At 45.4% G+C, this 25,169-nt stretch overlaps 3 non-coding genes across 3 annotated transcripts; 2 read left to right on the top strand and 1 right to left on the bottom strand.

The window, feature by feature from the left end:
- Window positions 1–2,925: 2,925 nt before the first annotated feature.
- Trnat-agu (transfer RNA threonine (anticodon AGU)) lies at window positions 2,926–2,999 on the bottom strand. Its single transcript has one exon. It is a non-coding gene; the product is annotated as a tRNA-Thr (tRNA).
- Window positions 3,000–5,116: 2,117 nt separating this feature from the next.
- On the top strand, window positions 5,117–5,188 carry Trnag-ucc (transfer RNA glycine (anticodon UCC)). Its single transcript has one exon. It is a non-coding gene; the product is annotated as a tRNA-Gly (tRNA).
- A 12,402-nt stretch (window positions 5,189–17,590) lies between these two features.
- Trnag-ucc (transfer RNA glycine (anticodon UCC)) lies at window positions 17,591–17,662 on the top strand. Its single transcript has one exon. It is a non-coding gene; the product is annotated as a tRNA-Gly (tRNA).
- The last annotated feature ends 7,507 nt before the right edge of the window (window positions 17,663–25,169 follow it).

Genomic DNA, 25,169 nt, shown 5'->3' with positions numbered 1-25,169 from the left:
GATTACTTGCGCAAATTGTAGTCCGGAGTCCCCAGGTCATGTTTCGACCACCCTGGGCGCGTTTACGCGATTTTATTTAGTAGAAAAATTAATTCGAAAATGCTGTCCTCCTCTCTTTACGCTCGCCCATTTTCTGCGGCGTTTTCGTGTGACGTCAGGAGGGGATAAGCTGGCAATTGGCCGCGCTACTGCACGGCTCCCCGGCCTTCAGACAGAGTCAGTCGGCCCAGCGTTTCGTCCGCCGGCCGCCGACGGGTCGTCGCAATTCGTTCGCTCAGTTGAAACGAAGCCAGGACACGTTTGTGAATGGTAGAATTTGCCTTTCTTTACTTGTTAGTTTGTACACTGTATCTAGCTCCAAGTCAAGGTCGCTTCACACAAGCGCTGCACAAGCGCACATGCGACGCTTCGCTGACTGGTATGCCAGTAGGAAAATATAAGGCCTCTTGAAGGCGGGAGAAGAGCCAGCGAAGTCAATATAGGTACTATGTAAATAAAATCAACTGATATTTTTACCGTACAGCGTAAAACTAGGGTGCGGGAAGCACTTTTTTGCGCTGGGCGAACAAGCACAGCGGTCAGCAGCACGACTACACATCTGCGAACGCTTTTCCGTCTACGAAATGCAATTGCTAGACGTGAGCTATTGTGGAAACTCGGGCGACGCTTACTGCACGAGCGCAATACAACAAATAGTCACCTAAGCTGCTTGAAATGTCAAAACTAAAGAAAAGCGTAAACTGGTTGTACAATATATACCCTCTATTACCGGTGCCAGTCGAGCCCGCTTCGTGGCCGAGCGGTCTGGGTTGCTAGGTGTGCCACCGCAAGCATTTTGCAAGTCACTAGTTCGAATCCCCGCGGGTACGTGCTTTTTTTTTGTTAGTTAACTTTTTCGTTTTCCGCCGATGTTTTCTATATTGAGCTCACCTTTTTTTGGGCCGCAACGTTCATGGCTCCACGAACTAGTTCACAAAACGCGCGCAGGCTGGCACTGGCGCGCTAGCGAGTTCTCGTTGGCGTGCTGTTGCCATAAGCACCGACTGCTTGCAGGCAGTGGGCACAGGCCAGAATGAACAGACCCTTGGCCTGGTGCGAACACGCTTTTTACGACACAGGCATGAGGAAGGCAAGCTCCAAATATGGGGGAAAAGCGCATGACATTTGGGCGTCTGCGGGTACGCGGAGGGCGTTCATGCACTGCGTAGGTTTCGGCTAGTGAATGCTACGATTCCAATCCGTCCTAGGAGGCTTATCTTTATGCATTTTTACAGCTGACAACATGGCAGAAGCGCGGTACGATGATTACTGAGTTATTGAGAATGCCCATCCAACAACGCCAACGGTTGTGTTTTACAGAACCGAAACCGAAACCGAAACTTGTTTGGTTGCTCACCTTGGGCATCGTCCAATCACGGTGCGGCTCGTCCTAACGTCACAGCTTTAGTTGGTGCGGCCGCCGCAAACCGCGCATGGTAGTTTTTCTTCTTTCGCGCTTTGTAAAATAATTACAGATTTGTCAACCGAATAAACGATGAAAAGTGTGCTAATTTGAGCCAGTCTACGCAGTGCAAGCAAAAACGGGAGCTTGAAAAATTCACTTCAGTGTCCCTTTAAGAGAAATCGAAGTAGTCGGAGAGGGCGTGGCGAGGTTCCATAGCACGAAGCGTTCCATGGCACGAGCTTACACTCTGCACCCTATAACGGAGGGCTCCCATCCACGTCAGTACACCGCGGACAGGAGACAGTTGAAACAAAGCATATTGGGAAGAAAACGCATTGCACACATGCCAAAGGAACAAGCCGAATGCAAGCATAGGCACCGAAAGCGCAACCGGGAATTCAGCGACGCCGAAGTTTCACGGGGACGAATTCCAAATTTAAAACAATGTTTCCAGGCGCGGAATTTGACCGCAGTTGTTTGATTTTCGCCTAGACCTTTACTAAGACAGTTTGAACTTCACTGAGAAGTTTGCTCAAATAAAAGTGCAACGCATCGGTGGGTCGCACAGTGAACACAATGACACTGGCGTTCTGTGATTTGCCGCTGGTGAAAGAAGAAGGTGACACGAACGCCGCTACTTCGTTCAACCACTTTCACACCCTGTAGAGAAGCCAACTTTTTTGTGAAGTATGGGTAACAGGTGCTGACTTTTCCTACTGTTATTTTTTAAAACTCCGCATAGCGTCAGAACATCCGCTACAGTAGCCATGCATTTAACGGGTATATAAGGATTTCCCGCATGGAATTAAAACACCGAGGAAGTTGGCGCAAAAATGAATGCGGTGCTCTGCTTGAAGGACGAGGAGGAATGAACAAAAAAGCGCCCTTCTACTCTAGGGAGAAGGATGACCAGCGCAGCTGGGAGCACTGCGAGGAGTGCACGAAACACAGCAGGCTTGTTTGTAACCAGCTGAGTGAAACTTGGAAGGACTTCAGTTATACTCTAGGGCTCAAACACGGGGCTATTCGTTTCCCTCCCGCGTCGGGGATCTTGCGCTCTGTGTAACACACGATGTCAAAACCGCTTGAGCACGGAGGACAGCAGTCGGGCCGCACCGAACCGTGAGACGACCAATCTCCCGCCAACACAAAGGACATGCCAACGGTGAGTGCGGGAAGTTTGGCTGTGCGTGTGAACGCCTACACCCCCCTCACTACCCCAGCCACCTCCCAACGCGTGCACGTGTAACCCTGCCACCGGTGGTGTGTGCGTTTTAAGATGTGAAACACACCGGGCAAACTGCTGCTACGGAAGCCCTTCCGAACCGTAAAAAAAACATCGGCAAAAACGTCACACCATGAGCAAACAAGGAAACACAGCCACTGAGTGCGAAAACGTTCTGGTACTTATTCACGCACGCTACATGAAAAAACAGAGGCGTTCGAAGACTTAAACTGTTAAAAGAAAAGGACATCGGAGCAGGCACCGGTGAGATTCGAACTCACGATCTCCTGTTTACTAGACAGGCGCTTTAACCAACTAAGCCACGGCGCCGACGACAGCTCCGCCGCGAGAGTTCCCCCAAAGGAGGAGTGTAAAGACGCGCTCCAGTTTTCTTATCTTACCAACATTCAACACACGCATGCTCGATCTCAGCAGGGCGGAAGGCGCGTAGAATGTCAAGTGCCCCCTTGGCACGTGTCCAAGGTGCGGATCTGAGGCACATTATATGGCCGTAAACGGCTATAGGCCCATTGAACAACTCCTTCTTAAAAACCTCGAGAGAAAGTTGCGCGCACTGAATTGCGCAGTGAACGCGGCGGGTGCAGGGAAGTCCGGCACAGATGCCTATATGTACCTGGAATACCGATGCTTACTCATTTCGACATGGATTGAACATTTCAAGTTGTGCAGCAGCCGTACGTGCACAGCCAGACCGTTTTTCAAAGAGAAGCCGACCTGCTGTGTGAGGAGCGAAAGCACAGTCTTCAGAGCAAACATTTTAAGATTGAGCACAATTGTCAGGTAGTATGTCCGTGGGGCGAACAAACTTGAAAGGCTTTCGTTGAGAAAGAAAAAGACCTAGATGTTGTTACGCGCCTAACAAACTAATATACTGGTTCGGGGGTGGCCTCATGAGGTGGCAACGAAATTGGGGTGGTCATGATTGGACTTGCGCAAAACAAACGGGGACGAGGAAGGAACGACAAGGACGATCGCACTCCTTGTCGTTTCTTCCTCGTCCCCGTTTGTTTTGCGCAAGTCCAATCATGAATCGTTTCCAACTAGGCCGGCTTGCTGTGATGGGGTGGTCAATTTGCCAATCAGATGTACGGAGTTATATTCAGTGTTTCTATGTTGTAAAATCCCTTTGCAGTGAAGGTTTTTTAGTTCTTTCTAAAGAGTATGTTCCAAAGTGTTGCTTACAATGCTACCACCTGTGCTTATGCAAAGAAGATTCGCTCACTATGTCTCCCCACTTATGAGACTGTATTAATGCAAAGTGGTCTCGGTAAACATTTTTAAGATGAAGAATTTTAATGGAGGTGTCTGCTCCCCCCTCCCCTTTCCGCAACGCTGCGGAAGGGTCAACGTCAGCTTGCACATCACTGCCCTGCAAGATGTGGCAAAGTAAGACCTAAAATCTTGAACGACCTTGCAGGTGAAGTTCTTTCTGCGATGAAAAAGAATAGCCTCAAGCAATTTTTTTTACAGGTTGCAGGCACTACTCCTGGGCGCTAATACTTTTTTTATTTGTCGCAAACAGGATATTTGAATTCCGCCTATTAGTGTTTCTGTTTGTTACGTAATTAGATATGTATTTCAGGTGCCGTTTCACACGTTCGCGAAGCGATGTTGCTGAGCCTTGTTCCACAAGCCGTTGTGTTTGGCTATGACAGGCCCGATCTGTATATGCAAACTTTGCCAGATCGTAATAAAATAATAACATATATAATTATCATCAATGTGGTTCGTAGTAGTACGTAGGAAACTGGTTATATCAAAGCGCGAACGCGACAAACACACTTATAATCCAAAATCTCTGCGAAATTTGTGAAGGAAAGTTGATAGGTCGCTTGATATGACAAAGTCGTCACCACAGTGCGCTCTTGTTCCATAAGCAAGAACGGATTGCGGATCACTGTTGACTTTTCATCGTTTAAAACAGCAAATGAGCTTTAGAATGCATGCAACATAACTTTTACAACTGAATTCATGGAAGTTTTAGATTGGCAAGTTGCATTCTCTTTTGCTGGCCTTTATGCTTCACACTAATCAATAATGATTAATTAAATAATTAAGTAATTATAGCTGATGAGGTTGCTACGTGGATTCTCTGCTGCTGCCACAAATCAGCCTAAACGAATTTTATTGCCGGCCAAATGGCCCGTCAGCAATAATTTTCCACAATTACGTTGCACAAAATTTCCTTCACAAAAACAAAGCCACCCTTTACTTACCTCATTTACGCAATGTATCTAACGGAGCGCAAATTACTCCGCACGCTACCTGCCAATAATAGCAAAGATTGGTTTGAATTTGGCGCCACCGATTCAAACGGGAGCCCAGTGACCTAGTTACACCTCTCCGTCTCTCGGCCTCCGCCGAAAACAGGACCTGGCGCTAAAAATATTCGCTACAACGCACTATACGGCACCTTCACGCCGTCGGCGTCGGTGGTATAGTGGTTAGCATAGCTGCCTTCCAAGCAGTTGACCCGGGTTCGATTCCCGGCCGACGCACTTTTTTCTTCCTTCATATGTTGGGCCTAGCGTAACTTAGTGAAGCTAGTTCGGCCCATTGTAAACCTCATGTAATGAACATACCAGATAGATCGCTGCACCTACTATCCTTTCAATACACAATTTTGACGTTAAAAATTTTGGCGTCGTTCCATCCCAGCTAGTATGCCTTTTGGAGCGGAAAGTTAAAAACGCGAGCCACCATGGTTGCGGTTATCTACGAATGAACAATCGCCTCTTCACCGAATTAACATTTATGGCTCACAGCTGTTTTTCGCGAACTTCTCCTGGATCGGAATCAAGGAAAGGGCAAATACATCTGCAACAAGCAAGACAACCCGTAACTATTCCCCCAAACAATGGCGTATCTGCCAGAACAATTGGAATCTCAAGCTGCGGCTAAGTGTATTGAGGGGCCAATGAAACGAAGAAAACATTGTTCAAGCACTAGGGTGATAGAAATACACGTGCGCAACCTGAATTCAGCAAACAGATTCCTTAGAGGAGCTGACGGGAAGCGTTTTCTGGGACTTACGTTTTGTATAGTGTTTGGAAGTGCCGTTAAAGCGTTGCTGTCACTTTGCGAAGCGACATCATGTGATTTACCTCACGAACAGAAAAAAGGGGTGCACCTTTAGCACGTTTCTTTATGTCTCTATCTATTTTCCTGGTCATAAAACCTATTAATAGTGCGCAAGCATTCTTTGCTTAGCAAGTATACAGAACGAAGAGAGTAGCGCCTTGCATACGCTCACAAATACATACTTAATGTAAATAGCACATTTGTTCGTTATAATAGAGGAATAGTTGAAGAAACCAAAAAAAAACATGAATGAAGAAATGTGAAAACGAATAGAATACGAATACTTAGCAAACGCAATAACCGCAGGTTATCCAACGCCCTCCCATGCCGCGTCAGAAGAACATCCTGGAAAACAAGCGCAAATTCTAGAAAGACATTCTGAAAAAGCACACGGTTTCCCAACAATAGGGGCTGCCTCCGGTTTTCAGGCTACCACTGGATTAGCCACCAAAAAATCACCTCGTGACTCACACTGCAAAGATGACGCGTAGCCCACAACTCCCCAACGCAGCGACGCCGGCACCACCACCACCAGCAACTCACGCTACACTGAATACGGCTACCCAGTAGGGATGGCAACGCAGAGTGTACACTATGTTAGTGCCAGCGACAACGGTAGGTTGGTTTATTAAGGACAGCGAGGCGGGGGACAAACTGCGAGGTTGCCTGTTGTAGGTTCTTCTTGGGTGACGTGTTTCCAACGAACCTCCAGGTATACGCAGCCATCATCGCCTCGCCCTGAGCATTGAACTTGTCTGAACACCAGCTCACTCCTCACTGGCCGGCAGAAGCTATGCGCACAATTAAGCGCAAGCGTGCACTCTGTCTTTCCATGCTACAGATTACGATCTGGACACTCCACTACAGGTCACCTACCAAGGTGCCACGCAGCATTACCCTGCCCTTAGACGATCCCTCCCGCTTCCTCATCCTAACCTGCTCAAACACTAAGAAACTAACATCCGTAGGATCCACACGGACACCTCCCTCATCCCGCCTGGCTACGCAGCCTAGACCCGTCCCATTAGCCCGCACGATGTAAATGTTGTTCTCAACCAGGCACCCTATCACAGCCCAGGGCTCCCTCCTCTTTCCTCTCCTGTTACCCTTTCTGAATTGCGGGCGAAACTGACGAACAGCACTAACTTGGAGAGTAACATTTATCTCATTTTAAGTTTGCTTTGTGCAGTGTTTTTGTTTTTTGTAAAGGTATTTTTATTTGCTTTTTGTTTTGTTTCTTATTGGGGTGTCCCGTTGATTAGGGCTAAAGGTGCGTTTTGCTTAACACTCCAATGCCTCTCTTGTTCATGCTTCTCTGGCGGTTGAGACGTGACAATCCTTATTTGTTGCTGTCGACTGGATTCCGGCCGAATGTCTTATAATTTACTACTTAAATAATTTCTAGATTTTGAGGGGAGCGTCCTTTTGTAGCTGTTTAGAAGCACACATAGAAGAACTGTAGAGATTATGGTCTTGCGTCGCAGTGAGACTAGACACTTCATGTACGTTTGCATGCCATAGGCGATTAAAATATCTTTATACTGCATCACAAAAAATGATTTTGCAGTTGACAAAAGTACACGTAGTAGTACTTTCCAACTGTCTCCCCACTGTTAATCAATGAAGATGCCTTAGCGTTCATTAGACGTGACAACCCGGAAACGAATTGTGTCAGCGCAGTTTTCCAGTTTGAAGAGTTTTTTTTTTACTTAAAAAAAACGAACACCGCAAATGCCTTCTGCCGATGTTTGCATCCCGGATCTCTGCAATATCTCCTGCTTCACTGGAAACGCAGCAATGCCTCTCAACTGAACGTTGACGACAGATGTTGCTACGTCAAACTTAGCGTTTTCGCATAGGTGAATAAGCCTTAGGACTGATGGCTGAAGAATGTGGCGACGCATTCATCCTCCGCCCTGCCGCGACGGAAATGGAGTGGAGGCAAGCGCTGGATAAGGAAGGGCACTTAGGAGTTTAATCAAAGCTCTAAGAATTTCATTATCGGGCTTAAAGTCTCGTACCCCCCTATCTGATTTCCGTATTATCTAATCTTGCCACACTTTTTTCGACGGGTGCGTTAGGAATGCTGGCGATCTCAGTCTTAAACGACGTACTTTCTCCACGTCGCGAATACAAGCGCACTTTCTTACGTAGAGTTAGGAAGTTATGTGCATCCTTAGCAGACGGCAGCATAAACAGGTAAAACTGGATGTAACGAACCTCTATGTAACAAATTCCTGGATTTAACCAAGTTTTTCAGTGTCCCACTGCCAGGCTCCATTGAGGCCCATGTGTTTGCGACCTAGATGTAATGAAGGCGTTGAGAAGGGTAACTTTGATGCAAGGAATTCGCTGCGCTGATGAGACATTGTTTTTGCACTTTGTCTAAAGATCAGCTATAGAAATGTACAAATTTAGCGAACTTCGCCCGCAACTCCAACTACCGTGTGTTTTTGCGTGCTGTGCTGGTTAGGTGCTAAGCCTGTTTGTCGTCGTGCAGTTGTGCGGCTCCATTGCTAGCTTTGGCAACGGATCGTTGGAAATAATTTCTGTTGCCTAAAAACGAAAACGTATGTATTTTCAAAATACGGTCGCTATTTCAAGTGCGTCTCCGCCGGGTACAGTACTTCAGCTATCACTCTACCCAGAAAGCCATTAACATCTCTTCGACGTCCCAAAAAGATCCGAACGTCTATGTCCCAACAGTATCTTTATTAGACATCCCTACAACGTGCAATATTTTTATGAAATTTTTTGTGATGTTGAGATAACGTTGCTGGTACGTTAATGTCGGACGTTCTTTCAATTATGCTAAATACGTACTCTCGATGTTGCTGCTGCTTCATTTGTGGACAGTATTTAGACATATTTTGCTGACGTTGGTCAGATGTTGTCGATATGTCCGTTTTTTACTTCGTGCATTGCTATCACATTTACAATTATTTTAGCTATATCTGCTACACTTTATTTTCAAACTCTCAGCAGGCGTACTGTTTTAAAGTTACCAAGGGGTTTTTTATGTGTTTTGTACGGGTTTTGTACCGAGGAGATTTGTGCAAGTTTTGTAATCTACCAATATTGCTTTTACGGAAATATAAACGGGGAGGACATAATTAATAAATTCAACTCAAGATATGCCTGAACAAAACTTGATGCTCATGAGTTTTTATTCAGTGAAGCCAACATTTTACTTGGTCGTTCTACCTTTGTAATGAAAATACAAATGCTGACCTGACAAATTGCTGGCGACACTGTTCAGCGACATATGTTAACAAACAAATTTCCCCAGCTTGTACCGATGGTGGAACGCTGGAGGAACAGGAGAGCTGGAAGGCTCTCCCCCGGTCACTTTCCTCACCGTACTGACATCTATATCCCTCAACGGCGGAAGAGGCGGCAATAGCCCTTGTCCACATCACCAGGCTGCCACCACACATTATAATTACTTATTCGAAGAGCGCCATTCAAAACTTCATTCGTGGTAGCGTTTCGGCTACATCACTCAAGATTCTCCAAAATCCCCATATTCAACCACTCGACATCGTATGGACCCCGGCCCCTCTGGGGTGGGAGGCAACGAGGCGGCCCACTAAGAAGCACGAGAACTAAACATCCGTGCTGGGTTCTCTCCTGATCTCTAACACAGTGCTCGGTCGGCACGCGATCATCTGCTATCGTATCAAAAAGACACGGAGCATTATCATCTCTCCCACCGCCGTTTTCCCACTGCCCACACATCCCTCACCAACGCTCAGAAGCGCCTATGGTGAATCCTTCAGACCAACTCCCTCGCCCGTCGATCCCTCCTCCAGAAGACCTACTCCTCTGAGTTCCCTGGCCCAGCTGTCCCCTTTGTGACTCCCTAGACGCACTAAGCCACGGCATGTGGTCCTGTCCTCTTAGCCCATTCCATTCCATCTCCAGCGTCGAGCAGTGGGAGGACGCGCTCGGCTGCTGGCAACCGGGGCGCAGCTACTTCTGGTTGACCGAGCCTCCACTGCAGCCGCCAGCCTTCGGCCGGCAGCCGCCACGCGTTCCTACTCAGCTTGCTTGGAAAATTAACTGATTTCTCTCTCTTTCTCTCTCCCTTCGTCGGAGACGCAGCTTTTGCACCTGACATGGATTTCCTAACTTGCTCCGGAAAGGTCTCCATAAGTGGCCGGCCGGGATCGCTTCGTCCATTGGCTTAAACAAAATGCGGGGACCCAAGAATTTGGTACCCTAACAGAGGCTGCCAACGAATATTGTCGAGTGATTCGTTTTGGTCGTATTTGAAAAATTTCGGCAGTGATAACGCTTGTTTCTTCCGCACCGATCTTGGAGGCGAGGCCAATTATGCTAATACTGCGAGGGATGTAACCAAAGCTCCCTTATTTAGGCCAAGAAACGCTATCGCGCTTCATCGTTCCCCCTATGCAAGCTACGGTAGCCGCGAATGAAATTGAATGTGCCGCTAGATTTCTGGCGTTGATAAACTTTGTTCGTTACGCATCGATCTTGCAGACAAGCCCATCATGCGAACACTACAAGCGATGTAGCCAGAGCTCCCGTATTTAGCTCACAAAAAGCTATCCGAAAACCCCGATCTCCCCGATGAAAGCCAAGCGCTAGCCACGAAGGAATGCGCACTTTCGAACAGAAATAGCTTGTAATTTGCCTCAAGGCACCCGATTACCACAGGTTAAAAAGAAATTGATTGTTTTGTGCGAAAGTAATGACCCCAAACGAGGAGATGGACATAATATCTGGACGATGTCGCCTGCTTTCAGATGCTTTCTGGCGCTGCGTCGACGCTGATATCTGGCGAGCATAGACGTCGGCGTAGCTCCCACGTCAGCTCACGTCGCTGTGAATTTTGCCGACGCCATCAACGCGGGCGATGTCGACGCGTAAAAACGCGGAAAATACGCTGCAAGTGGTTGCGGGCTCAGAAGTAACCGTAAAATTACGGCGCTCGCAACCCCACGCAGGCTGTATTTCCACAGTAGACCCTGAAATTGCCTTAAATGCCGTAATCTAGATTTTTGGTACAATTGCTGTTTTCGTAAAAAAAAAAAAAAACCACGCTCAAGCTTTTCTTGCATATAATTGGCAACTAATATCTGTATTTACCAATAACTTGGGCATCTATTTCGCAACGCGTTTTTATCAAGGTGGGTGTCTTTCAGGAAGTAGTTTTTCATTCGGACGACCATGAGACTGGAAAGTCGCTGCGCGGCGAGTCCGACCGTCCGACAGTTGTATTAACTGCACTCCGTATCGATGCGCGTGCTGCTGGCCTGTGATAGCACGCGTGTGCACGCCTTCAACTTTCGTTATTTCGGTGATTTGACCGCCATGGATATATCTACCGGACGAAGAAATACTGCCAAGTAGTGACTGTAAGTCAGTACTAGTGAACCTTGCTTTCTTGTCATATGTATCTAACGTAGCAGAGTTGCTCTTGAATTTCGGTCGGCGTAAGTGGTTGGCCCTAAGGTTTTGAGTGACTCGCTTTGTGCGTTGCGCAGATTTGTCGGTAGACCTTTGTACCTGGCTGCTGCGTGTGTAAACAGAATCAATTCTCGAGCAATTTCTATAACTTTGTTTGGTGAAGTATTTGTGTCTTGTCCTGTTTTGCTAGCCGAATGTTTTCATATGAAATGAAATAAGGGAAGCTGGAGAGTGCGAATATACGTGCGTGTGCGAATATAAGTGCGTGTATGCGTTACGCGCACATCGTGTACTTTTAGCTTGATATTATGCACCCTTTTTTTTTTCCGTTTTGCAGATGCAGGTTTTATTCGTCATAATAGTTTTCGGTTCAAAAACGTGCACAATAAATTGAATGATTGCCGTGCGTGTAGCATTAGAATAAAATAATAAATCGAGTGATTTCCGAGCGTACAGCATTGGATTAAAATACCATCTGAATGCTTTTTTCGCGATTCGCTTCAGTGTTTAATCTTTTCGAACGCTCAGTTTGGTCGTGAAATGTTGGAATGAACAATGCGTATGCAACCTGAATTTATTTGCAACGTCAGAACTACACGCATGTCGTAACTGGTACAGTGGTATGAGCAGCGCTGTTTGCGCTTCGTACTCTTACTGCAGCATCGCAAACGTAAATTAACCATTCAGAACCTAGTAAAAATATTCAAAAATGGCTGTTAAATTTCTGTAACTATGGAGTTTCCAGCCTAATGAATTTAGTGTGTAACACACCTTGGTGATCAGAGTAACACAAAATTTGGGATTTCGCAGGTTTAAGGCAGAGTATGATTCTGGTGTCTGGCCCGTCGTTTGCTAATAACTTACATGTTGCAGGCTGCTGACTGGTGCAACTTAGACGCGGAGCAAGAATAAAATAGGAGGGGAAACTGAGCTTCCTGGGGCAGCCTGATGACGTCACAAGCACTTGGCGAACGTCAAGTTTCCGGCATCTGGCGGCAAGCCAAGGAAGTGCACGGTCATCGCCACGGCCGGCGCGCGTTCTGTTCGCGCTCGCCCAGTCCAACCCGGCCGCGGCATCACGTCGGCGTTTCGCCGGGCCGCCGAAACATTCCGTGGCCGAAGCGAGAGTGTGTGCGCTCTTCTGCGCTTCCGTTGGCTGAAGAGCCCGCCTTCGCGATTAATTTTCTGTCAAATTTAAACCGGCCAGTACGAGCGAATAAAATGGGTGTTTTCTTTTAATGCGTAAGCAATCTTGCGTGAGCACCAAGCCCAAAATACAAACCCGTAAACGCAAAAAAAAACCTAGAACCTGTAAACGCAAGGACTTATCTCGTGTGCGATGCGCTCGAAGCGATTTGAGTGCACCGGCCAGTTTATGACGCACGCACGCGCGCGCGCGAGCTACGTCCGAGATAAACGGGCGTTTATCGAGCTGCTGCACGTCGCGCAGCAGCTCGAGCGCATAGCGATTTACGCCTTGTGGCGAATGCTGCATACAACAGTATTGCTTTTAATACATTCAACCAGGTGCCGCTGTCAAATTGTTCGCTGCCGCAGCTGCTGAGGTCCGTAGGTCGCCGTAGTTATCATGTGACATTATCTGGTCGCTCGATCGCGCCGGCCGCAATGGGCGTTTCCTCTCCTATATATTCTTGCTCCGTGAACTTAGACTATGTTTAAATGTGATTGTGCAGTAAAACATTTCTTGCACTACTTTGATTCTTTCTGCTGTAGAACGTATACTTCAACTAAAAATGTAGCCCTAACAGGGCAAGCGAACAGGACAACTGGGCGAGTTTTTCAGTGATGTGCTTTTTGAAGGTTTAGTTATGCATATATACCGACTAGCCCACCTCGCCATTCTGCTGCAGGAAGTATACGTCCATGGCAGTGACGCAGTCCGGGTTTGTGCATGTTTCCTTTTGCCACATTTTGTGGACATGGCTTCATCTGTGTATATATTGTCACTTCAATCAACCAAGCTGTTAGGATAGACACAGAAAAATATTTTGGAAAATCAGATGGGACCTGTAGCTGGGCTAAAATGTCCTCAGAGTCCCCATTCACGCAATATAGTTCTTATAAATAGTGGTACCTCACATTAGCAGTCATAGTTAGTTTTAAGGTTGCCTTAGTAGTGCCAATGCTGTCATTATATTATATCCACTCCGCTCTCTTCCTGTCCCTTAATGTTACACCCATCATCTAGCTTTCTATTGCCTGCTAAGTCGTCCTTAATTTAAGTTAGACCCTTTTATAAGACTGGAAGTTTCTGCCCCGAAGCTGAGTACCGGTAAGATGCAGCTGTCATACACTGTCTTTTTCAGTGACAATGGTAGGAGGCGATTCTGTATTATACCAGTCTTAAAAAGCTGCATTAACAACACAGAATTTCCTGTACCCATGTCTAGATTGAAGAACTGGCTTGCAATGGAGGTGGTACTGCAACAGTCTGCACAAGGCGCTTGCTCAAGCTACTGTTGACGGTCAAGTTGGCGTAGGAGTTCTCCTGGTTTGGGAAAAAGAGAAGAACGCGTTTTTCCACCTGCGAGTGGCATCCCGCATTGTGTGTAACTAGACATCTTCGTGTTGTTGCAGGCATAAAATTCTTCATCAGACAAGGTATAGGGCCCGGATATTTATTGTCAGTCACATCCTGCACAAATATCAGCTTTGTCGACAAGCTGCGGCTTCACAGTTTTTATTGATAGAAGAGGTATAAAATTTCTTTTATCCTTTGGACCATAAAATTTTTGCTCACTTTCCAACCAATTCGGTGTGCAACTATTTTGGCAGGTTCTGGCACCACAACGAAGAACGGAAACTGTTCAAGAATCCCTACAATAACCGATGATGGAGGCATGCACAATTGAACCTCAATTGAATCGTTTCCGTGCTTCCATACGTTTTTTTTATTTTGTGTTGTTCTTTGAGCGTATCACTTGGAGTGAATCACGTAGTCGTGTAAATATGTCTTGTTGTAACTATATTCAATCATTTCTCTGCTCGCCGTTTTTTTGTTTGTTCCCCAATCATATCACTTTGTGTGAAATATTGAAATAGTGTAACTTTGTATTGTTTTCCCTAATCAGAATTTAATGCGGTGTTTGTAAAGTTTTTATTGTTTACTGTTGTGCTGCCATTTCACTAAGTGTAAATCATTTCATCACGTAAATTTCTACTGCTCTTGTAACCGCCGTACAGTCATTTCTGTATACACACCTTTTCTATAGTTCATAACTATTTCCCTACATGTTGGTCTGTTTAAAGTAGATTAAATTTTTATGACACTCACAACCACCACTCAACACCACTTCTGTGTTTCCCAGGTGCTTTTGGTTTATTGTTTGCTAATCTTTTCACTAGATGTGAACTATTTAGTTTCGTAAATTTGCTTTTTTTTGTAACCACCATTCAATCATTTCTTTGTTTTCACACTTTTCTTGCGTTGTTTTTCACCCATTTTACTTAATGTAAGATATTTAAAGCTGCATAACTATCTTGTGCTTGTACCCTGGGTTTACATGTTTGCTTTTTTTCCCTTTTTCTGTCAACCTTTCTGGTGTGTGTTACTTATTTATAGTCATGAATATTTGTGCTATTCTTGTAATTATACAATGCGTACCCTGTGGGCGAGGACAGATAGGAATAAAAAAAAGTGGTTGTGTTGCGAAAGCATATTACATAATTTGGAAGTCACTATAAACTGTTTTACCTGAACTCTTTTGTGTTTTATGTGTACTTTGAAACTATTCTTACTACACAGCTGCACTTACTTACAGCTAGGTTGGAAACACTGTCATTTTAATTAGTTTAATTTTTGAATTGTTTCTCTGATAGTTTATTTGCAGAAGGCCTGTACAGCCGTGCTGTATGGTACAATTCGATGACGCTACTGTGGTTGCCTTAGTGTCCAGGGCGCTTGTGCTGATCAGGACTGGTTTGCTGTTACTTACTGCCTCTTGTTTTCGATGCGACATTTCTTGTTTAGAGCTGCGCTTCGTGTGCTTCTGCGAGAGTGTGTGGTCAGCTTGGCACTTCATATATGAGACTTAATGCAGTATGCAGCACTTCAAAAATGGAAACACATTAATCTAGAAACCAGGTGTCAAGTAACAGCAAACAGCGCTTAATGGTTAGCAAGACATTTATTTGAAGTATAAATGCCCACAACACATAGGCTACCTTAATTGAAAATGGGGCTGGCCAAACTCCAAAATGTATGAACAATGTAAATTTCAACAATACAGGTTCATCTCAACTATATCATAATAACGTACACTAGTCATTAATATAATAAACTAATCCTTGTGCCAAATACAAAAAACAATGTAGAACAGACATCAATGTACGTCTTGCATGCGTACCACTACCGTATCCATAAGATGTACCACTAAGGTAACGTCCCGTAAACCGCATATAAAAGTACTATGAGAGGTCTATTCTACATTGTCCTTCGTGTGATTTGGATGGGTTTTTAGCAGTTGTAGCAACCTGGAATATATGTAATTTCGATCCCAACGGTACGTCTCCTGGACATCTGCAATGTCGAATGCTGACGTCTCCAGGATATCTGCACGACGTAACGTCGTTTGGTTTGCTGGGTATAAACAATTTTGAGTGCGAAAAAGAGCATCAAGTTTGATAAATAAAAGCCCTCTCATCATATTTTGGTCATTGAAACGCGTTAAGGCACGGAAAAGTGTGAAAAGGTAAAAGTAATACTTAGGTTACGTTTGTGAATATGGGGGTAGGTGACGTTGCTCCTTTTGAATACGTTGTAGTGACTAAGCTTGTGGGAAAGCACCACCCGCAAATCACGCAGTTTTTCACAGTGAAGTCACTCCTCGAAAGGTGAGTTCACCGTCACTTACGTCTACCGTTTTGGCCTCGTTTCTGCTTCATTCACGGGAGCCTTGAAACGAAACCTGCATGTAACGAAAACCTGCATGTAACAAAAAAAAAATTGCGATGTTTTTTTTTTCAACTTCGTTATATTTAGGTTGAACTGTAAACGTGCAGTTATAGTTGGAAGACAAGTCCGAATTCTCGCTTAACGCCACCGGCTCTAAAACAATTCACTTATTGGCACCCTTTTATTTAAGATATCATACCTGCAAACAGACACTCAGTAATATTGATGGGTTGTAAACTGTTTCGTTTGCAGTGGGAGATAACGTTCGTTTTGCGGCTTTACAGACCCGAACAAGGTTTTGAACCATGTGATGCAGAAAGTAGCGCACGATGTCGGAATGAGGAATACAGTCGGAGCTCGGACAGTCTATCTAACGCTATTCCTTGCAACACTTCTTCCTCGGAAAGATGGGAGCCTAGTCTTGTGCCATTTTTTTCTGTACGCTGGTCTATAAGATCATCCACATTGGTTGCAAGTGCGATTAAGAATAGGTTAAATGAGCAAGAAATACCACATAAAGCAACGACCGATGGCTCAAAGAATAAAAAAGGCGGAATAATCTTTATATTCCAGCCGAATTTCCCAGGAACCCTGTATATTTCAACAGAAAAGAAAATTGGTTTAATCGGGGTTTGTGTGGCAATCGAACCGTGGTGCCTCTGGAATGCAAGATGAACACGCTTCTCCAAATACACCACAACCTTTTGTTTTCGAAAAATAACTTCATTTGCATGAACAAATTTCAGTGCAGTAGATCAATATCTACAGGCACCAGTGAACACCGCCGAGGGCGGTTGAATGTTCCCCATACGTATGTCTGGAACGAGATATCAATTACAGGCGTGAATCAGTGGAAAATCAGCTGTGGGGACTGTCTGAAGGGATTTTGATAGGTCATGTGATATGAGAGACACGTCGCCACGCTGCGCTCGGGTTCCGTAAGCATGAACGGGACCCGACAGCGCGCGACAAGAATCCGCACTGGGAATCTCCGCTGAGGCTCCGACATTGAAAACAGCAGCTGAGTGGCTTTTACATTCAAAATAATAGTCACTCTTGCAAGTTGCATGCCATACCTAGATTACTGTATAACTATAAATGATAATTAAATATTCAAACAAAACTGCTGATGGTGCTACGCAGCATCTTTGCTGCCTGCCTAAACGAATTTCAGGGCTGGCCAAGTGGCCTGAAAGCAATAGTCGTCGCCATTTATATCAGGCAAGCATTTTGTTATGAAAGCGAAGCCATTCTTTAATAACCTAATGTACGGTATGTAACAAATGGTGCGTAAATTACCCCGCGCACCAAATGTCAACGCCAGTAAAGAATGCCTTGTATTTGGCGCCAGTGGTTGGAGCGGGTGTCCAGTGACCTGCTTACTCCTCTCCGTCTCCCGGCCTCTGCCGAAAACAGAACTCCCCGCTATAGATAATCGTTACACTGCGCTTTGCGACTACACGATCCGTCGGCGTCGGTGGTATAGTGGTTAGCATAGCTGCCTTCCAAGCAGTTGACCCGGGTTCGATTCCCGGCCGACGCACGTTTTTTTTATTCATAAAAATAGTTTTCCTGCTGTTCCTCTCATATAGTTAACTTTCAAGCTACATTGCAATACCCGCTATTGTTTCAATGAGCACTTTGAGGTTAAAAAATTGGGCGAAATGTCGCAGAAACGTGGTTCCATCTCCGCTAGTATGTCGTTTGGAGTGGAAAGTTTTAAAACCGAGCCGTCATGGTTACGCTTATCTACAGATGAACAATCGTTTCATCACTAAATCAACATCTAACGCCCATACATATTTGTCGTGAACTGCTTATGATTCGCAAGCGAGAAAAGCGAAATCGTATCTGCAGCAAGCGAGACAATCTGCAACAATTCCCCCAAACAACAACGCTCTGTAAGGCCGAACAATAGGAATCTGAAGCTGTCCGTGAGAGCATCAAGTGGTCAAGAAACCAAAAAAAAAAGTGTTTGCAAAGTAGGACGGTATAAATTTACATGCACAAAATAAATTGACGATATAAATTTACATGCACAACATAAATTGACGATGTAAATTTACGTGCAAAACATAAATTAAGCATTAAGGGGGCTCACCTGATTACGTTTCAAAGGGACTTACTAATTCATCACCCACGGGCTTAAAAAAACATCTTGCACTGCTACGGAAGGTTTCGCAAATATATAGGAATGTTCCTAAAGGCCTACTTATCTTGTTTTAGAAATATTTCACTTTTTTATTGAGATAAAAAAAAAACTTTTCGGTTTATCGAGTTTTCACTAGATGGCGCTGTGTGTCAAGCAAGCAAGAGTTTTATTTTTTAATTTCAGTGCAGGCGGTATATATCCCTACAATAAGCAAACTAGACCGTTGTGAACATCGATCATCATCATCATCATCATCATCATCATCATCATCATCATCACCAGCCTATCTACGCCCACTGCAGGGCAAAGGCCTCTCCCATTATTCTCCAATTACCTCGGTCCTCTGCCAACTGTGACCAATTTATCCCCGCAAACTTCTTGATCTCATCTGCCCATCTAACTTTCTGCCGCCCCCTGCAACGCTTGCCTTCTCTAGGGATCCACTCTGTTACCCTTAATGACCAGCGGTTATCTTGCCTTCGCATTACATGCCCTGCCCACGTCCATTTCTTCTTCTTAATTTCTACTAATATGTCTTTAACACCAGTTTGCTCCCTGACCCACTCCGCTCTCTTCTTGTCCCTTAATGTTACACCTATCATTTTCCGCTCCGTTGCCCGCTGAGTCGTTCTCAATTTAAGTTGAACCCTCTTATCGATATGATCCTTCGATATGTGAACATCGATATGTATTTGTAAATCTTTTCGTAATGGGGCACGATGGTTTTTAAGTCCGTCGGTCATGAAGTTGTAAGCTTAATTAGGATCATGAAACTTGCGCTGAATAGACATAAACAAACGAAGGAAGACGGACGATGCGCGTGATACATAATGCGCGTGATACAAATTCCACCAACGTGATACATAATGCACAGTTTCGTGATACATAATGAACCAACTAGCCCAACAGCACATCGTACTAATTAGGATCCCTTTAAAAGGATCGGTTTTGATGAATTCCATTAAGGCGAAGAAGAAAAACGCCCCTGGGCGGAGGTGGCGAGCACGGTAAAGATCCTTCGCTCCTCGAAATTAATTCGTATCCCGCCACAGCGGTGCTCCTTACAGCGAAGTGGAGCTAAGGAGTCTATAATGAACTAAAATTGGAATTTGACTTTTTAGAGGCTTTCGCATTCATTTGTCTTCGGACGCACACAATAGAAGTAACGCTGACGCATGCAGAAAACGACACTATGTTATTTGCCTACGACCTACATACCGGAAGCACTGTTGATACTTCTCGTTATCTCTTTGCTTCTCTTTCCAGTTATATAAGGTCTGTCATTTTCATCTCCGATTGGGCACATTTCTGCGGTCTTATCATTATTCTTATTACAATAAATCCGCGTGTGAATTCCAGCTGCCATTTGTATAGTTGAAAGCCCAGCATTGTGGATGGCTGACATATTCAGTACCATTTTGAGTTTCCACATCTCACTCTCTCTCTAAAATGAATTCGTTGCCGCAACTGAAACGACGTATTCTGCGATGGCTTTGGCTTATGACGCAATTGAACACACAATAACCCACACATGCCATTCTTTGCAGGAAACAAACCTTCGCCGTCGCATCTCCCCACACATCAACCCAACTAAAGTCACCCATGCGAGAAATCGCTTGCTTCATACTCGACTGAACACTCCCACATCCCACCACATTACACCTTTCTCGGTCATCAAAGAGCCAGTTTGGGCACACCGGTATATACCCGGAAGTGAACACAGCAACATACTTTCCCCGGGGATACGGGCGTAACCAAAAAATTTCAGGCTGGTGTTTTAAGCCGCCAGTAAAAAATTAAAGGAGAGCGAGCCTGCGCCCAAAAAATACCCCAGTCGTTTTCCTTTTCATCTGTGTCATTTGTACTTTTGTTTATATATGGTAATATATAGATGCGGCTCGTTAATAGCACGGGCAAAAAAGAAGTCGAAAGGATGGGGATGCGGCTTGCAGAATATTTCTGGGAGAGTTCTGACGCCGAATCTCCCCCTACACCGTGGCTACATCCATGATGGGAGACACGTTTTCGGACTCTCACCATCTGTCACCCAGTCCAGAATCCTAACCATTCCAATCTAAAATTCAGTTAACAAGGTCCAGAAATTGCCGTTACCCAATGGTGATGATGATTCACGGTTTTATTGCGCAAGACCTACAAACGCAAAGATCTTCATTGCAACGTTGTGACAAGACAGGATGTCAAAACAGCATTTGTAATAAATCCGTTTATTTATTATTTTACCATTGGGGTTAGTGTATATGGTCATCAGTAAGGCAAGGAGTCTAGGCATTGAACGTTTAGTATGATTAGCTGCTGCCATTGTTTTGCGACATGTCATGAGGACAGGTAAAATTACGGGAGTTATGGTATGTGAAAAAAGTCATATCTGCAAGTTAGCTGCAAACTTAATATAACAAAACATGGGAAGATCACATCAAGCTAATAAACGGTGCGAGGGTATGCGGTGTGTGTGTATTTCCTTAAAGTGGCGCCTTCTCTCGATGTTGCCCGTCTGACATTAAACAAGTGTATGAAGGATAGATAGCTGCACCCACTCCTCCTCCTCACACATTCACCCCTCGATGACACTGCGTTTTTTTTTGTGCCGGTGAAAAGGTATGAGTGTGTGATGTGCGCGTGGCCATTTCTATCCCTCAACGAAGACTAACCTGGCAGGAGAAGGTAGCTTTTGGTTGTGGACTCACGGACATGCTGCTCATGCCCTCTCGGCTTCACCTTTACCGAACGACACCCCATCTGCCTGCCTTTCAACCTTACCGCAAACGTATGCACTTTGTTCAGTGACGCAGGACGGATACCACGTTTTGTAGCGCTGGTCCCTGATACAGAAGAGGTTAGAGTACTGGACGATGGTTCAGTACCGCAGTCCGGTTGGAAGCTGATCAGAAGAGGCTGCAGACAACCTTTCTATACACCGGAGAATTCCAAGATGTGCTTGAAGGATGTCTATCCCTGACCGGTGTCCCTTTTACCCGCCAATTCTTAATTTTTATTAAGTATCTCTTATGTCCTTCTCCGCTCCTCTATGGCAGGCAAAGTTGAGGCATCACCTTGTTTTGTTCATTTATTTACCCAAAGAGTTGTTGTCGCACATTCTGGGAATGAAGATATTAAATCGAAGTATTTAGTTCCGGTAACTAGTCTTAAAGCAACTTGAAGATATTTTATATTCTCTCCCTGAATGGTAATACTTTCTTCCGTTTTGGTGTAAATAGGATGTTTTTATATCTCCTTTTCGCTTTTATGTTTGTTGCGTAATGATATACATGTTTGAGAATTGTGACATTTCCAATGTTCGATAGCCGACGCTGCTGGGCCTAGTCTCACAAGCCTTTCCGTTTGGATATGCAAGGCCCGAACTGTATGTAGGAACTCTGAAAGGTGGGAGGCAGCACAGTTATTATGATTATATTATCATTTGTTGTTTGTCCTGTATAGGAAACGCGTTATATGACTGTGAGAACGCAGCAAGCGTAATGACAAGTGATCTGAGTGCTACTTGCAAACGATTTTCTTAGGTCACACACGATATGACAGACACAGCACCACACCGTGTTCTATAAGCACGAACGGGAAGACAGAGAGCGCACGGCGAAAATGCATTTGGAGTCACGGTTGGTGCTAGAATATTTAAAGCAGCGACTGAGATTTAATGCGAATGCAAGTTAAAATCATGGTGGTTTTAGATTGGCCAGTTGAATTCTCTTCCGCTGGCTTTCACGGATTTTTAATAAGCTATTATCCACTTGTAATTACTTCAAAAATCGCCTGATCTGTTTTGCCACCAGTAATAATATTACTTCATTATTATTACAATCATTCGCTGATTAATAAGTTAAAGTGGCATTAGAACAATACCTAAGTTTGGTTTATTCGAAGGATCGCCTTGTTAGAGTAACACTGACACAAGTTTACGCAAACTTGACTCAAATAAGCTGCTAACAAAGTAGACAGAGAGTAGCCATGCCACCTACTAGCGACTTTCCAGCAGTACACCTATGACGCATTATGAACATTTTGTTGCTTAGCTGAGGCCGGAAAAATCCGACGCAAATTGATAACGCATTATTATCTTACAGAACAAACTATTTAGGCTTAAATTTGGTGCACATTCTATTTATCGCAGTAAGTGTGCTGGGTTAAACAATGGGTGTTACAAGCGAACGCGTAAACATACAAGCATCTGTGCGTACGGCGCACAATATGCCGGTCAACGCTACACAGACGTCGGGCGCGTTGTTCTTGTGTGACACGACACTGGCCAACTGGCGTAAGCGGCGCTGCCACTTGCGTGGCTCTGCCTGTCGAGTCATACCCACTGATCTCCACCAGAGTTGCTGGATGGCGCTTCGAGCTCTCCGGCGCACGGCCGCCGGAAGTTCGAGCGCTCGTCCCGGAAGTCGGGCCGTTCCAGCATAGCGCATGCTACGCATGGGCTGGTTTCGCGCGCATTCCGCCAAAAATGCCTGCTTGTTGCGCCGTAAACTGCACAAGCAGACCAGAGAAGTCGTCTGGGAAGACGTTCTACTTGGAAGTATTACAATATTCTGAACGACGTGCGTGATACGCAGCGAAACGCAAATGTCATATCAGTGTCGTTTTTAAGCTGAGGCTCTTGTTACGCAGATTCCCTCGCTGTAAGCCGGATTTATACCTGCGTTGGGTGGCAAACTTATACCCTAGTTACATGGCGAAAGTAACCGCAGTTAAGTTTAACCGTGGTTACTAAACTTTAACCGTGGTTATCGCGAACTGCGGTTTTGGATGTTGCACGCGAAATTGCAAGTTTGGTAACCGCAGTCACTTGATTATGAGCGCAACAAAAATAAATTACCACACTTTTAACTTCACGATAAAAAAAACAGAAGCAGTGTAGACAAAAAGAAATATCGTTAAAGCATTCGCTTCTGACACAAACGCAACGCACTCGTGCGTGGCGAGAAGAGGGGCTTCCCCAACAGCTCGCAACCGGCTTGGTTTGCTTAGGTCTGTTCGGTGTTGGGAACTTTCATCTTAGCATCGCGGTAGATATTTGACCACCGCTATCTCTACAACTGCGAATTACAATCCATAGCACAATTTCTCACCGCACTAACATCCATTTTCTCGAATGCGGAAGTTCTTTTCCGCGATCAGATTGATTTCGAAGAGCGGCGATGCGATAAGCTGTTGCTGCCGTGGTCTGGGACGGTTCGGGCCGCAAGCAGTGCCGTGCGGGCAGGCGCGCCGGCGTGTTTACAGGCACGGCCGACGAGCGCGCCGATCGTTTCCGAGTGCTTTGAAAACGCTTCAAGATTGCCTGCTATATCCATTTCTGGCGGACGACGCGCGGAATTTACAAATTTAGCACGGCGTTTGTCGTAGTTGATCGGGCGGATCGGGAAACGAGCCGCTGCTGACGGGCAGTCGCGCTGATTGCGAGAGCGATGCAAAGAAAAAGAACGTAAGCGCGTCTTGGGGACAGCTTTTGGGCGCCCGCTATTTGAGAACCTTTGTCTCTTCCGAACGCCAGGTGATTTTTTTTTTCGCCTCCGCTGATGCACCGCCACTTGCGTCCGAACTGAATTGTGCGATTTTGAGCACTGCGGCTGCAGAAAGTGCGGTTAGCGTGACCGAACTGAGGTGCCAAGCTCAGTTTGCGCTAAACATGGTTAGCGACGTAACGGCAGATTCGTCTGTCGTGTAACGCAGCAAACTGCGGTTCTGTGTAACCGCGGTTTGCTTAACCGTGGTTAACTGTGCCCGTGTAACTAGCTCTCCATCCCCAGGCAGCAGGCTCTGCAGTGACCACTTTACTGACAACTGTTTTGACAGAACGGGCGCACGAACTCGGCTACAGCCTGTCGCCGTGCCCGCGTTGTTTTCTTTCTAGCATAAATCCCTAGCATAAATTTCTAGCATAAATCCCGTTAGAGCTGCGTCGTCTCTCAAACCAAGACCCAAGTGACATTTTCGTTCTCCTTTGCAATTAAATTCTGCTTCATATTAACGTCGCATATTTCGGTATAGCATATGTTGCGATCTGAACGCAATGTGTATGGCCAAAATGCAATAAAGTGAGAACAAAATGCCAAAATCCGCCAATCGGGACGCTTATCAGCGGTTGAAAAGCATAGCAGACGCCCGACTTCCGGGACGAGCCGTTGAACTTCCGGTGGCCGTGCGCGCGCCCGGCCGCGACAGCGGCGATGCGCCATCCAGCAACTAAGTGGAGATCAGTGGTCATACCCAATGTTTAACGACACGAATACTACATACCGTAACAAGGAGACAGGTACAAGCCCGATAAAAAAATAGATAAATAAAACACGTGTGCGGACTGGTGTCCTCGAGCGAAGGCCCCTCTAATTTTGGGCCTTACCGTGAACGGTATTGCAACGGTAAGGAAGATGGTAGCCAGGCTAACAAAAGCCATGTTTTGCCGTTGGTCCTTAGTCAACATACCATCCTTTTCGTATGTGCCCTGGACACGTCATTGCCGACGTCACGAAACACACGATGCAGCGGGAGAATTGACATTCTTGCTTGACTTGTTTAATTTCTCAGTAAATAAGGCATTGTTTGCTGCCGGAAAAACGCTGAGGGCACTTTAAAGCGCTAAATCTTTCGAATAAAATAAACTTTTATTCCATCTGCATGGCATCTTTAACAGCAGATGCGGCTACACAGTGTCCCTACTGCGCTGCTGCCTGCCAAAAAAAGTTTAGTGCCGGCCAAATGGTCTGTCCGCAATAATGTTCCCCCGTTTTATCAAGTCCGATTTTCTTTGCGGAAATAAGCACATTCTTTGTTCGCCTAATTCGTGCTCTGTATGTATCAAATGAAGGGGGAATGACCTCGCACTCCAACTGGGAACGCTAGTAAACAATGGTTCGAT

The sequence above is a fragment of the Haemaphysalis longicornis genome, unplaced genomic scaffold, assembly GCF_048455015.1.
Source record: "Haemaphysalis longicornis isolate Haplotype H1 unplaced genomic scaffold, Haemaphysalis longicornis Haplotype H1 scaffold_2, whole genome shotgun sequence".
NCBI classification, from domain to species: Eukaryota; Metazoa; Arthropoda; class Arachnida; order Ixodida; family Ixodidae; genus Haemaphysalis; species Haemaphysalis longicornis.
Note: the sequence above shows the minus strand (reverse complement) of the source record. Positions and strands in the feature narration are given on the sequence as shown.